We start from the raw sequence: 13,222 nt of genomic DNA, 5'->3' as shown, positions 1-13,222 counted from the left end.
TGTCAGTGACTCGTTTACTTCTCAATAATTCAGACTCTCACGAGGCAGTGAATGATGAGGCGGATGGCTGTTCATATTCATATGGAAATGACTCATTGAATCGGAATGTTTTGCGCACTGGTTCTAAATGACAAGACTTGTCGTTTTGGTGGGCATCTTAGTTGAATATTCACTGACCACTAGTGCCATTTGATTTTAATTGCTTGCTCGGATCTACATCTCGACTAGATTGAAAGTTACTGTCTTCAGTAAACTTGTTCAGGTGATCAAAGACCTAATGTATATGTACATATAGTGGACAGCTTAGTCCAGAATTCTCCCACCAGGCGGCACAAGTGTACGATTTGACTTTTAATTACTTGCTTTAACTTGATAGATAACAAGACAGATGGATGCTGTTTTTGGCAAAGTTATTCAGTTTTATAAGACCTATTTCCTCACCATGTGGCAAAGTAGTTCAGATGGACAAGACCCTTTTGGATAGTGCACAATTTAGTTCAGAATTCTGTCACCAGGAATGTAAGTGTACCTTTGATTATTTATTCTTATTCTTCATAGTTATTACGTTCCAACTGGAACTTTGCGTTTGACTTCATCTTTAATTTCATTTGTCGTTTTGTGACTGCCGTCGTTACATGCGAAATGGTGACTACACGAAAGTAATATATTGGCTTGTTCGATATTCAATTTTCATTTATCGCTGAATAATAAAAGTTATGAAAATGGTACCATAATGTTTGCAAATTTAAATGTAGCCCTAATCTGAAGGTATATTTACTCAAATGATATTCAGTTTATGTAATATCGTAATATGGTGTCTGACGTATTTTGAAATACGTTGCACCAGTTTGTTTAATGAAATGCAATTTAGTTAGCAAATTGCCGCTGCGGTGCCTGAAAAATAGATATTTTTCAGTTATTAAAAGTTGGATATTAACCCCAAATATTCCGTCAGATCTTGACCGATGCACGATTGCCTTAGCGAAAGAGCATAGGATTTATAGGAACAGATTAATGCAATCAGGAATGCAATTAAATTATATTCTGTAAGTACATCGCATCATCAACGATCCAATCTGCACTCTTCTGTTGCACTAGTTTGGATCAAACGGACCCGGTGCAATGGGTGTCCTGCCAATTAGTCAATTATAAGGCCTTGCTCAATCAAAAAAAAAAAAAATTTGATTCACGGCAAAGGAGGTTTCGGCGGGGTCTGTAGGTCCCGCATGACGGCACTAAGTAATTTTTTGTTCGGCAAGAGCCCATGGGCGTGCAGATGAACAATAACAATCACAGGCTACAGCCTGCAGCTGAACCAACAATCAATACGAAACTAACGATTTTAAATTGGCTCACCACTTTAGTAGCCTATTGGTCCCAAGCAAACGATTAACGTACCCTATTCTAGTTGAAATTCTATTACTACACTATGTTTGTTTTGATTCGCTATGAAAGTTTGACAGATAACATCAGGGGTGTGTGGATTCATGCAGAACATGCAGGGGTGAGTGAAATAGCTTGGGACTGCTTGGGACCGTTGTTCTGGTACTGAGTGAGCCAAAAATAATAATGATTTTCTTCGGGACCCAGTGGTCTTAGAGTTACCTCTATGGCTGAACTGCACATGCGAAGCTTATCTGGATCGCGCACCATTTCCAGACAGATATGAAGTGGGGAGACATTTGATGGATTTCACTGGATTTTGATTGGTGTCCATCGGTTTTGATTGGTGGTACGTTGTGGAAGGTTTCACTACTGCAAAGGATCTTAAGCTTTGTAGGCTTGAACGTGGTAATTGAGTGGTGGTAGGAAACATCATAATCAGCGATACGATAGTTTTGGGTGATATCTTCGATGTCACGTACTTCTAAGTCGATCAGAACTGTTTCGAGGCTGTTGTTTCTAGGGCGGGATTGAACATTGACCTGTTCGAGTTCTGGGTTTGATTTTGTCGGGAAGCATTTTACCATAGAGGTAACTCTAAGACTAGAAGGTCCCGAAATAACGTGCTCAACTTTTTGGCTCAGCTCTGGTACTCTCTTCGGTCCCAAGCTAATCGATTCACCCCTCGAAACAGAGGAAAAACCAATAACCCCTCATTTTATCTGTCAAACTTTCATAGCGAATCAAAACAAACATTGCGTAGTACTAGAATTTCGACTAGAATAGGGTACGTTAATCGTTTGCTTGGGACCAATAGGCTACTAAAGTGGTGAGCCAATTTAAAATCGTTAGTTTCGTATTGATTGTTGATTTTACTGGCAGCTGGTGAAAATTTCGTTCACAACACACTTAGAAAAAATCATGTAAATTTAAGTGCTCTGAAAGTGACATACCACGAGCGTCAATTTTGACATAAATTTGAGTTATAATAGACGCGAAATATAGCCCAATCAAACGTACTTTTCGTCGAGCAACAAATGTTTCAGTCTCGGAGCACTTAATATTACATGACATGTTTGTTTACGTCTAATCTTTTATGTCAAAGACGGATTCCGTCACGTGTAAGATTAGTTATTTCTAAGTTTGCACCAATCAGGCTACACCTTCGCTTCTGCACAGGTTTCTTGAAGATGGGTCGTATAGGTTGAATTGTTCGTCTTCCACTACCCACTCCGCTCTTTTTCTAATGAGAATGAAACTAAATGTTTGCCATGAGACAGGGCCATGAATAAGAGAAATTGAACATGTAAACAAAATCACAAAAGTCTACCTTTAGGGTTGTCAAACTCAAGGGATATTAACACCTTGGCCTAATTCGGAACGATCGGCACAACGTTTGGCACAGCTTTCGGCACTGCTAAATCTATTGGCACAGATTAAGGTGTGCAGAGTTGAATACCGTTTGTGAAATTTCATTTTTTATACATTGTTTCTAGAGCAAGTCTGCACTAACTTTGAAAATTCATGTTTTGTATTGGAAGGTTACAATTTGTCAAATCACAGTTCTTATCTATGGTTTTCATACATACATGGCCATACATGAGCTGCGGTGCATGCTGTGTCCGAAATGGTGAATTAATCAACTTTCATGTACATCGCGTTAAACGTTAGTTTGGATCCTCACATTCCTAAATCACTTCATTTTAAAATATTTTGTCAGAGGATATTTTATTACTCAATTTTATTATAATTTGCAATATGTACAAATAACAGATTATGACTCTGAGGAGCCAAAATTTCCTCATGTAAAAATGCACCAAAAATTTAAATCCATCCGGTTTAGGAATGTTAGCACCCAAACTAACATTTGGTGATGGAATTTCGGATGTACATGAAAATTGATTAATCTGCCACTTCGCATCAGTGCCTGTTTTTATCATTTACCATCACAAGCAAGGAGTTGCGCTTCAACCCAGTGTAGATGAATTGCGTTTGTTTTGGAAATAAGGTTTTGCACCGCCGGGGTTAACCTCAATCGGATGAAGCTCAGTGGTACTGTTTACATGGATTTAGACGATTTTTTCTTGGGTAGATTTTCTCGATAATTTTTCAGACTGCAGTGAGATGTAAACCACACTTTTGCAATGTTCGCGATGTTTGTGACGTCACGCTGCAGTACCTAATTGACGAGTGCACCGGTGAATTTGAGTTCATGCACTGACGAAAATTTGACAGGAGAGCGATGGACGAGTGCACCGATGGATTTGAGTTCACTCACTCGAGAAAAAGTGACACAAGCTGCGGGCAATGTTTACTAATCATGAACACTAACATTTAGTGTTCATGATTAGTAAACATTGCCCGCAGCTTGTGTCACTTTTTCTCGAGTGAGTGAACTCAAATTCATCGGTGCACTCGTCCATTATTAATGAACATTGCCCCGCTATGCTGTCAAATTTCAATCAGTGCATGAACTCAAATCCATCGGTACAGTCGTCTATAGACGAGTGCACGGATGGATTGGAGTTCACTCACTCGACAAAAAGTGACACAACAGCGGTGTCCTAAAAATGAACACATGAATAATATTCGCGTAACATTTGAAACGGGCTTATCAACTGTTGTACACAAAACTAGTTAATGCTCCCCTTCCCGATAGTGCTCTTGGTTTGCGTGGGCGTACTTCGGTTCTCGTGAAAATGACCTAGCAAGTTGTTACAAAAATTGATAGGCCCTTTTCGAATGTTACGCAAGCATTATTCATGTGTTCACTTTTAATAAACAGGGTCCCGCTGTTGTGTCAATTTTTATGTCAGTAGATGAACAAAAGTTCACCAGTGCACTCGTCTATCCGCGCTGTTACGTATGAGCGAAATGAACAAATGAGTTCAGTATACATCAACGAATACGCGTTTGTTGATAATTCACCATTGCTTGATTGTTCAACCCAAAATTGTCAAAATCAGAAGCGATCCTCAAAACCAAAATAATCAAATTAATTTTGAGCAAAATTATTATTTTGAATATTGTCGACCCCATGGCCTAAAACCTCGATATTATCATCAATTCAGGCATAACATTTGATAACGGCACAAAAGCATTTGTAAACAAACTTTCTAAGGCCCTTTACACGCGAACCAAAGTACGCCCACGCAAACCAACAACATCATCGAATAGGGGCAACTATCACCTTTCCGAAAGTGGTATTGGTTTGCGTGGGTGTACTTTGGTTCGCGTGTAAAGGGCCTTAGAAAGTTTGTTTACAAATGCTCTTGTGCCGTTATCAAATGTTATGCCTGAATTCAGCACGAGGCAATAATTTGCCATCGGTAAAAACACGATACGTTCTTCAACGCTATATTTGTGTAAAATGAAAATAATCATTTTGCATTTGATCCTCAAGATCATCTCCAACATGAAGACAAATATTAATATAGGCCATCGGTCCAGGATTTGAGTTCATCCACTGATGTAAAGTTGACAAGAGAGCGGGGCAATGTTCATTAATAATGAACATTTAGTGTTCATTTTTAGTAAACATTGCCCCGCTCTCTTGTCAAATTTTAGTTAGTGCATAAACTCAAATTCATCGATGCACTCGTCCATTGACAACATCAAAGGCGATAATGAACATCCAGTCACGAATAAAGAAAAACAAATGTTTACTTCGATACTCAGAGGCTGGGACGGGACTTGACAATCGGGTAGCGATTTCGAGCCAATTTGCTGTCAAAATCTGTTTCTGATTGGTCGATTTGACAGTAGCAATCGGGGAATAAAAAGCATCAAAATTGACGTCAATGGCGTTGTTAATTGTTTATATTTGCGTAAGGAAAGTTGAAAAATTGAGTACACTGTGTGTTTTAAGCGATGGATATTGTTGTTTCTTTATTGTTGTTTTTATTGTGTTGAGCAAAAATTATGTACAAGCTGCTAAACTGCGGTAGAAACTCCGAATAAAATCCAAATTAAAATAGATTTTTTTTACATTCCTGGCATCCTTGGTCAACTCCGTCAAACATCACGCACAAATTTCCGAAGGGCATTCTTCAAAAACATTAAGAAGAGTGAGAAGCTTGATTATCAAGTCCCGTCCCGGCTCAGAGGTTGCCTTGATGAAGAGAATGCTGTTTTGTCTATTCATATTCAGCTAAGCCTGTGAACCATTTCCCCAGTTAAATTAAACTCGTGGTTAAAAGGGACATTTCGAAAGTTAAAGTTGATTTTGAAAAATATATCGGTTGTATATATCATCTGAAAGAGCTTCGATTTCTGAGCACAGCGATATTTTTTTCGAACTCACACACTGCCATCTTGATTTTTAAATCAAGATTTAAAGCAAAATAATAACTTCACTGTTTGACACTAAACTGACAAACTGACAGCTCGATCCCATACAAAGTGACACCGAGGGGCACTAATAAGGTGATTTACCAGGTGTACCAAAATTGCTTAAATTTTGGGTGTGGGTTTCATTTTTAATGCAGATTATGAATATGCATTTACCTCAATTTCCTTAAAGAACCCAATTCTTATGTTCGAAAATCCCTGTGTTACCGATCGATCGGTTTTCGAGCAGAACTCAACCATGGTTGTCAAAATTTAATTTCTTGTCTGTCAGAAATAATCACGCTCGGATAGCAGGGTTAATCGATAACTTTCCATCTGTCATATTTTAACCAAAAGTTAAAAAATGCAGAGCCTAAGTTGAGTGTAGAAGAAATTATTTTTATCAGCACTGCTTCGGACACAGCGTGCGGCGTTTCGATGCAGCAAATTTTGTGCGAGTTTGTTGCTTTGTAGCTTCAATATATTGATCAATTCAAAAATAACACAGGATACCGCGGGCGGAATAAGATTATAATGGTGGGTACTATATCTGAGTAGCTTCGATATAGTGAATTATGCTCATGAATGATGCATACATTATTTTCGGTCAAAAATAAGTCATTGATATTTTTGTTTCTAAAAAATCTCGAAAACTGTATGTCTTGCAAAGCTAGTATATTCAGATGATTTCCTCAAAATGGCATTCTTTAAAGACATGCCGAAGATACCATTCTTCAAAATGCTCTATAAAAAAGTTATTAGCAGCACCGCCCTAGCGGCAGAATTCCTTACTAATTCGATGTCAAAAAATAAAGGCCCAGATGGTAAGGATCAACTTTGATGAAGACTCAAAGCTTCCATAATGATCCTCGTCTGACGTCTCCTAGGCTCATCATACGAAGAACGAGGAAGTGCCCAATAGCAATATTTGCGTGTTGCATCGACACTCATACTGCCGGTAATCGCAAGTCAGTCCCATCTGAATTTTAATCAATTTTGAGTTAGCATCATTATTCAGTTTATCTTTCTAGGTTTTTTGAGATGTGCTATTGAAAAAAGGTGGTTTGTTTAAGAAAAATGAAAAACAATACCAAGTCAAACTGTCCCACACCGAAAAGTAACCGCAAGTCATTAGTCCCATTAGAAAAAAATATGTTAGAAATGTTAGACAACACATCGCATCATGAGATTTGTCTCAAGACAGATTTTGTCCACTTCCCCTAGGGTATCTGGAACATGTCCTGATGTGGCCAATATAGTTCTTACGATACTCAGTTTGACCGCCAATGGATGGCTTTGAATTCTCATGTGATTTGATGTATCGCTTGATGGATTTTGATTTAAAAAGGATTTACCACTTCCTCGGGTATACCCGGAACATGTCCGGGTTTGGCCAACATGGTGCTGGTCACTGATAATGACTCTTATCGATCTTATTTTTGAATTCTCATGTGAATTATGTGAATAATCAATTGATTTATCGCATGGTGGGTTTGGCACGTTTATGAAAAGCTCTGGTCTGATGAAGACCCATACTCACCGGAATACGTTCCGGCCTTTGCTCTGGAACCAGCAAAACAAATCCAGAAACATTCAATAACGTTCTATGGGACCATGGTATCTTTCTACTGTTCAATACTGTGCTAAACTAATGCAGCATCGTCATAGAATTGTGACTGACTTGCGGTTATTTTTCTCTTTGACGTTAAATGTAACCGCAAGTCAGTCCCTTCAGATTTTGGCCATAAAATAAAAATTTCACGATATTTTTTTCTATATTTTATGGTAAACATAGATGCATTCTATCACATTGTACGTTTATTTTTAAATTTATCCCTCCAAAAAAAGTGTCAAATCAGAAAAGTTGTAAAATCTTTGAACGCCGTTTTCTCATTTCCAGTTTTTTACAGATGGGATTGACTTGCGATTATGGGCAGCATATTCCTGTCATGCAGATCCATGATTTACTTTCACGCTGGTAAAAAGGGTGCGAATATCAGTAACCTTGCCTAGAGCCATACTGAATTTTCAATGTCCGTAATCTTTCTATCTTGGAAATTTTTCTTCGTTCAAGAATAATGAGATTTTTCTTAGACTGCGATCTAGAAACATTGTCTCTGAGTTATAACCTTTGTTCTATGTTTCAGAAGTTACTACATGCTAGATCTTTCAAACTGACTGTCGTAAAATGGTAAAATTTTGAATAAGGCCGAGACTTTGAACATTTTTTTCAGTGCCTCAATTTATCGTTCTGATCTCCAATTCACGATCTAAATTCAAAATAAACTTGATCAATTTTATGTTTTCTGAAAATTGAGGTAGATAAATGAGTCCATGCATGCAAAAGAGAAGTAATGAAAATTTGCTCATGATGAATTTGTGAGTTTATGGAATTTCTCGAAGTTGGCCGCAATCAACGAAAGATTGGAACCATATCCCTTCGATCAGTAAATATCACTATTGGTCACTTTTTTACTGTTTTAAAGTCACGTTTGGGTCACTATTTTCATTATGTTAGTCACTAAGTCACTACTATTATATCTCATACCCAATAGCAGCCGTGCAGAAGACACCAATACGATACAACGTAAAAGCGCACTTTTAATAGCATTTCGCAGTAAAGTTAGAAATGCAAAATACAATACATTGCACAAGGATCTCCGATAACAACCATTGTAAACGTTTATCCTTTGCTGTTCATTTGAAATCACATCAATTTTTCGAAACGAAGAATTAATTCATGGCAAACGCAATTCAAAACACTGAACAACTTAACACCAAAAATCCAACTGTCTCCCCAGTGTACTGGATCCAACCGGACCGCTGAACAAAACAGAAATGCAACAAGAGATTTAAAGAAAATTTCAACAAGACAGAAAACCCCATTCGTCGTAAGTTTTTCGTTAGTCGTACTTAGCGCATTTAAAATTGATAAATCATACATTTACAAGTCACACATTAAAAATTAGGCAAGCAATCGAAAACAAAAATCCCGAATCTCGGCGAGAGGCAGGATGAAGGTAGATTTTTTCCAAGAAAAGCAAAACAGCAATATTTACTTAGAATTGGACATTATTGGACATCTTTTCGTTAGGTTTCAATCATTTCTCATCTCCACGTCTATCTAAATAGGGTTTAGTTCCCGTGCCATGTCTATGTACGCAATCCGGTTAGGCGTCAACAATCGCTTAAAACTGTTGTTAAGCACACGCGAGTTAGGGTTAGAACAGCAGGGCAGAAGTCAGTGTAATAAGCGTCCGGATTATAGTTTCACCAAGAACAAAAAAAAAAGAAAAAGAAGAGCGATGCAATTAAAAGCCTTTCAACTAAATAGTAACTGCCAGAACCATTAAGATACATTAGTAGAGAAACGCCGTGATGGAAATCATAACAACGGGGATCGGGGGACTGACTGAAGCGTTCTAGAATCGAATGGTTTTCCAAAAGCAAGATGAAGGTAAATTTTCGTTCCGTTAATTAGATATGTTTGGTTGGTCAACGCTTTGCATGGGCACAGCAGAACTGGATCATTCAACCGTGCTGTGAGTTATGTGAGATGTTAAATCGACGTTCCACCGGGCATTAGCTCTACGACAGAAAACTAGAAAGACATCAAGCCGTGCAACCGTTCGACGAGGTCATTTCATAAATGCTACCCTGTGTGCTTATTCATAATTGATTCAGACACCAAAGAACAACATTGTACCCAAACAACAAAAAAAAAAAAGCTTCGTTTCCTGCAATGACAGGTTGCTTTATTGGACCAGTGACTCATGTTTCTACCCCCCGAAAAAGAAGGATAAAAAAAACGAATCAAAAAGCCATATCTCACGCAATCAAAACTTTGGCTTTCAGTTGCTGACCGAGCAATCATGACCGCCGTCGCCGCAGATCAGGCGACGAGGTGAGAAACACCGGAAAATTGAAGTCAGCAACGGGGACCGGGGTTGTGGCAGGCAAGTAATTTAAAAAAAAAACAAACGACGGGAAAAATCCTTTCAATCGCATATTTCAAGATCAACAATTGAAAAGGCCCCATCAGCTTTTGCAAACAATACTTCTTGTGGCCTTTTATCGTGAATCGGAGCTAACCTACGCATACCAACAATACTTTGTGATAGGGTTTGCATAACTGAGCTACGATTTACGAGAAGTTTTGCTTGCAAAAGCTGATGGGGCCTTTTCAATTGTTGATCTTGATTTTTATTTCCCTCGATGGGCCATCGTCGGCGATGATGTCGATGTCGTTGTCAACGTGGTTGCATTGTTGGTTGTACCGATCCTACGTACACTAACCGCCCCTTTCAGGTTCACGACGGGAAAGCTTTTCAACGAGGGAGTTAAAACAATTATTACATAAGGTTTATGCCGGTTTGAAGGGTGTTACTGTTCATCCACGTTTCGTCGTTTCGCTCTTTTTATCACTGTTGTTTTGTTGGATGTCAACCGCTTAGATCTCCCGGCCTTTTAGGCTTGTTACGTTTCTGTTTGTTAACTTTCGGTTCTGGTGGGTATCAGGTGGGCACTGTGCTGGAAATGGAGGTTGCGTTATAATACCCTTAAATATTTCCATCATAGTAGTTTGAGTATCTACAGTTGAAACAGACACAAAATTTACGAATGGCGATGATGTCGCACAAACAATCGATTTGAGGATTCTATCAAACCTTCTCATTATTTCTCATAAATAATTTCGACAAGTATAATACGTTCCGGTCCGGTTTGATAAAATCCTCAAATCGATTGATTGAACGCACTAACGTAAGCATGGATCTCAACATTCCGGCAGCAAAACAAAATCGATGATTGTTTCAACCTAATTGAGTTATTCCAAATATAAGTGCAAGTAGTGTTTGCTGCTATTCTGGACATTCCGGGAAATTGACTGAAATTAACATTTCCCGAATCCCGGGAAACTGGTTCTACTTCCCAGAAACAGCTGGTAAAAACTTTCGAGGGATGTTGGAGGAAACACCTTGTGAAAAATGTAAATGAATCTCAGGGGGAACTGTGAGTTAAAATCCCGTGGAATTTATAAAACACATTCAGTAGAAGCCAGAAGAACGTTTGAGTAAGCTGTCAAAGATGGAGCCCAGTTCCAGAGGGAGTAGTTAGAAGAAACTTTCCCGCGAAGTCTGAAGAAGCTTCTAGTAAAGTCGATATAAATTTTCAGAAACTTCCAGGGAAAACCGATATAACCTCCAGGCAACAGATATATCCAGAGGAAGTTGGAAGAGGTTTCCAGGAAATACTGGAAGAAATTTACGGGAGAACTCCTAAAAAACTTGCCGTGGAAGTTGTAAGACACTTCCGAAGCAAGTCACAAGCTCTGGGGAAGAATATTCAGGGGGAACATCAGAAAATACTTCAGTAGTAGGTTTGAGGAATCTTGCAGGGAACATTAGAAGACATTTCCGAATAAAATTCTGGCAACGATGAAATAATCTTCCAGAACAAGTTGGTAAAAACTTCCAGGAGATGTTGGAGGAACATCATTTGGATCTATTTCTGATTTGAATTAACGGTTTCTCGAACTTTTACTTTCAAACGGCGCACAACGGTCTCGTCCACTGTTTTGGCGATTTTATCCAACCAATTTTTCATCTGAGCTGCCGTTTTGATGACTGAACCTTTTACCTTCAGTTTTCTCTTCATAATTGCCCAGTAGTTTTCAATGGGCCTGAACTGGGGACAATTGGGTGGATTGAGGGTTTTCGGAACAAACTGGACTCCGTTGTCATTGTACTATTGTTGTACTTCCCGGCTGTAATGACAAAATGTCACCGGACCATCATGTGACTGGATGAAGGGCAGAATTCTCTGCTGGAGACATTCTGTTTTGTAAACCTCCGAGTTAACAATTTTCTCAGTGACGAAAACCTTTGTCTTCTGGCCACAGCTGCAAATTCCCTGCCAGATCATATATTTGCGGGCGAATTTATCCGCAAAAATAAATTTCAATCTGCCTGGGACACCTTCTTCGAGCCTTCGCCTTGTAAAATTTTGGTCTTGAAAGCTGTCCGAAGTCGGTATTCTGCTTGATTAATCGATTTTGTTGCCTACTGCCACGATATGCCTGTAAGCCTTCGCGGTACCGAATTCGCTGCACTGTACTACGGGTGGCATCATACTTTTTACTCAAATCGCGATCGGACATGCCTGGGTTACTTCTGATGGACCTCACGACTTTACATAGATCTGACGGTTGGTAGTTCCACTCCGGCGTTTACTTTGGGGCTTCCGATACGTCGGCAAGGTTTCCTTGTACGTTTTGAGCACGCGTCATACGGTGTTTCTAGGAAAATTCAACACTTTAGCCAGCTTGGACGCGAACCACGATGGATTTTCCAGGTTACTGTGCACGATTTTTTTTTCTACGCTCCTCTTGCATGGTGAATGTCTCCAAAAAAATAGCGTTTTCAAGGGGCAATCAACTCTGCACACTGTGCCGGAACACAGCATGACATACTGTTCGGTACATTAAGGCACACTTTGATAAGTAGGACACACGCAATATAATATAAAACGGCATCACTGTTGAGTGTTGATGTTTTGCCAATCGTTGCTAAGGTTTACTACTCGGTTCAATACAAATTCAAAATACGTTAAACGGATACCCACCGGGTGTTGAAAATCGTTTTGTAAGTATTTTCTGAATCATGAATCTCAGCAAGCAAAACTTAATCCGTCTCTTCAGAATCACAGCAAAAATCATCGGTTTTTCATCTATAACAGCTTCTATTTGGACCTCACTTCAGTCGCGTTCATCTACACCAGGTCCAGAGCCTCTGAAACGGGTTGCCTCTAGAGACGATTCGTTTTCGATTTAGGATGGAATTATGAAAAATGCCCGACAGTTGCTTTTGATGAAAAATTCGGAAGGCCACACCAACAATTTCATCAATATCAAGCAAATGGATCCCAACTATACAGGGATGGTGGAACACCAACAATATTATTCGTTATGGACCATGCGTCCTGCGAAGATCGAATTTAATCGAATTTAATTTTGGAACGATGAGAATTGAGCATCTATAGCTTGATGAATAGTTCACCCAAATTCACTTTGAATCGCGATTTTTTTCATTGATGAACTTCGTGCCATATCGCGAACTTTTCCCACGCAGCTCCAATTCTCGCCCACAATCTTTACCCAAAGGTCACCCATTGGAGGCTTTATTTTAGAATACACTTCTAATTTTTGAACTTAATATTTGATACTTTTAGGGGGCGGCTAGATTTGAATCCCGGTCTTGCCGAGTAACTTCGGGACGGAAATATGCACATTTTCTCCTGCGTTGTTCCTCGTATATTCTTCCCAGTCATTAGTCTCAATTGGTATGGACTTCGATGGGATAACCACAGGACTTTATAGGGATGTCTTTAGAATTAAGCATCAGCAATGCAATAAGCTCTTGAACCACGAATCGTCTACGTTTGTCATCTGTGTGGAGCTGAGTGGATTGGGCGGAAACTTCTCGAGTTCTATACAGACCTACAGGCACCGGAT

The sequence above is a fragment of the Ochlerotatus camptorhynchus genome, unplaced genomic scaffold, assembly GCF_037179485.1.
Source record: "Ochlerotatus camptorhynchus isolate MF236.1 unplaced genomic scaffold, CSIRO-AGI_Acam_v1.1 ptg000193l, whole genome shotgun sequence".
Lineage (NCBI taxonomy): Eukaryota > Metazoa > Arthropoda > Insecta > Diptera > Culicidae > Ochlerotatus > Ochlerotatus camptorhynchus.
Note: the sequence above shows the minus strand (reverse complement) of the source record.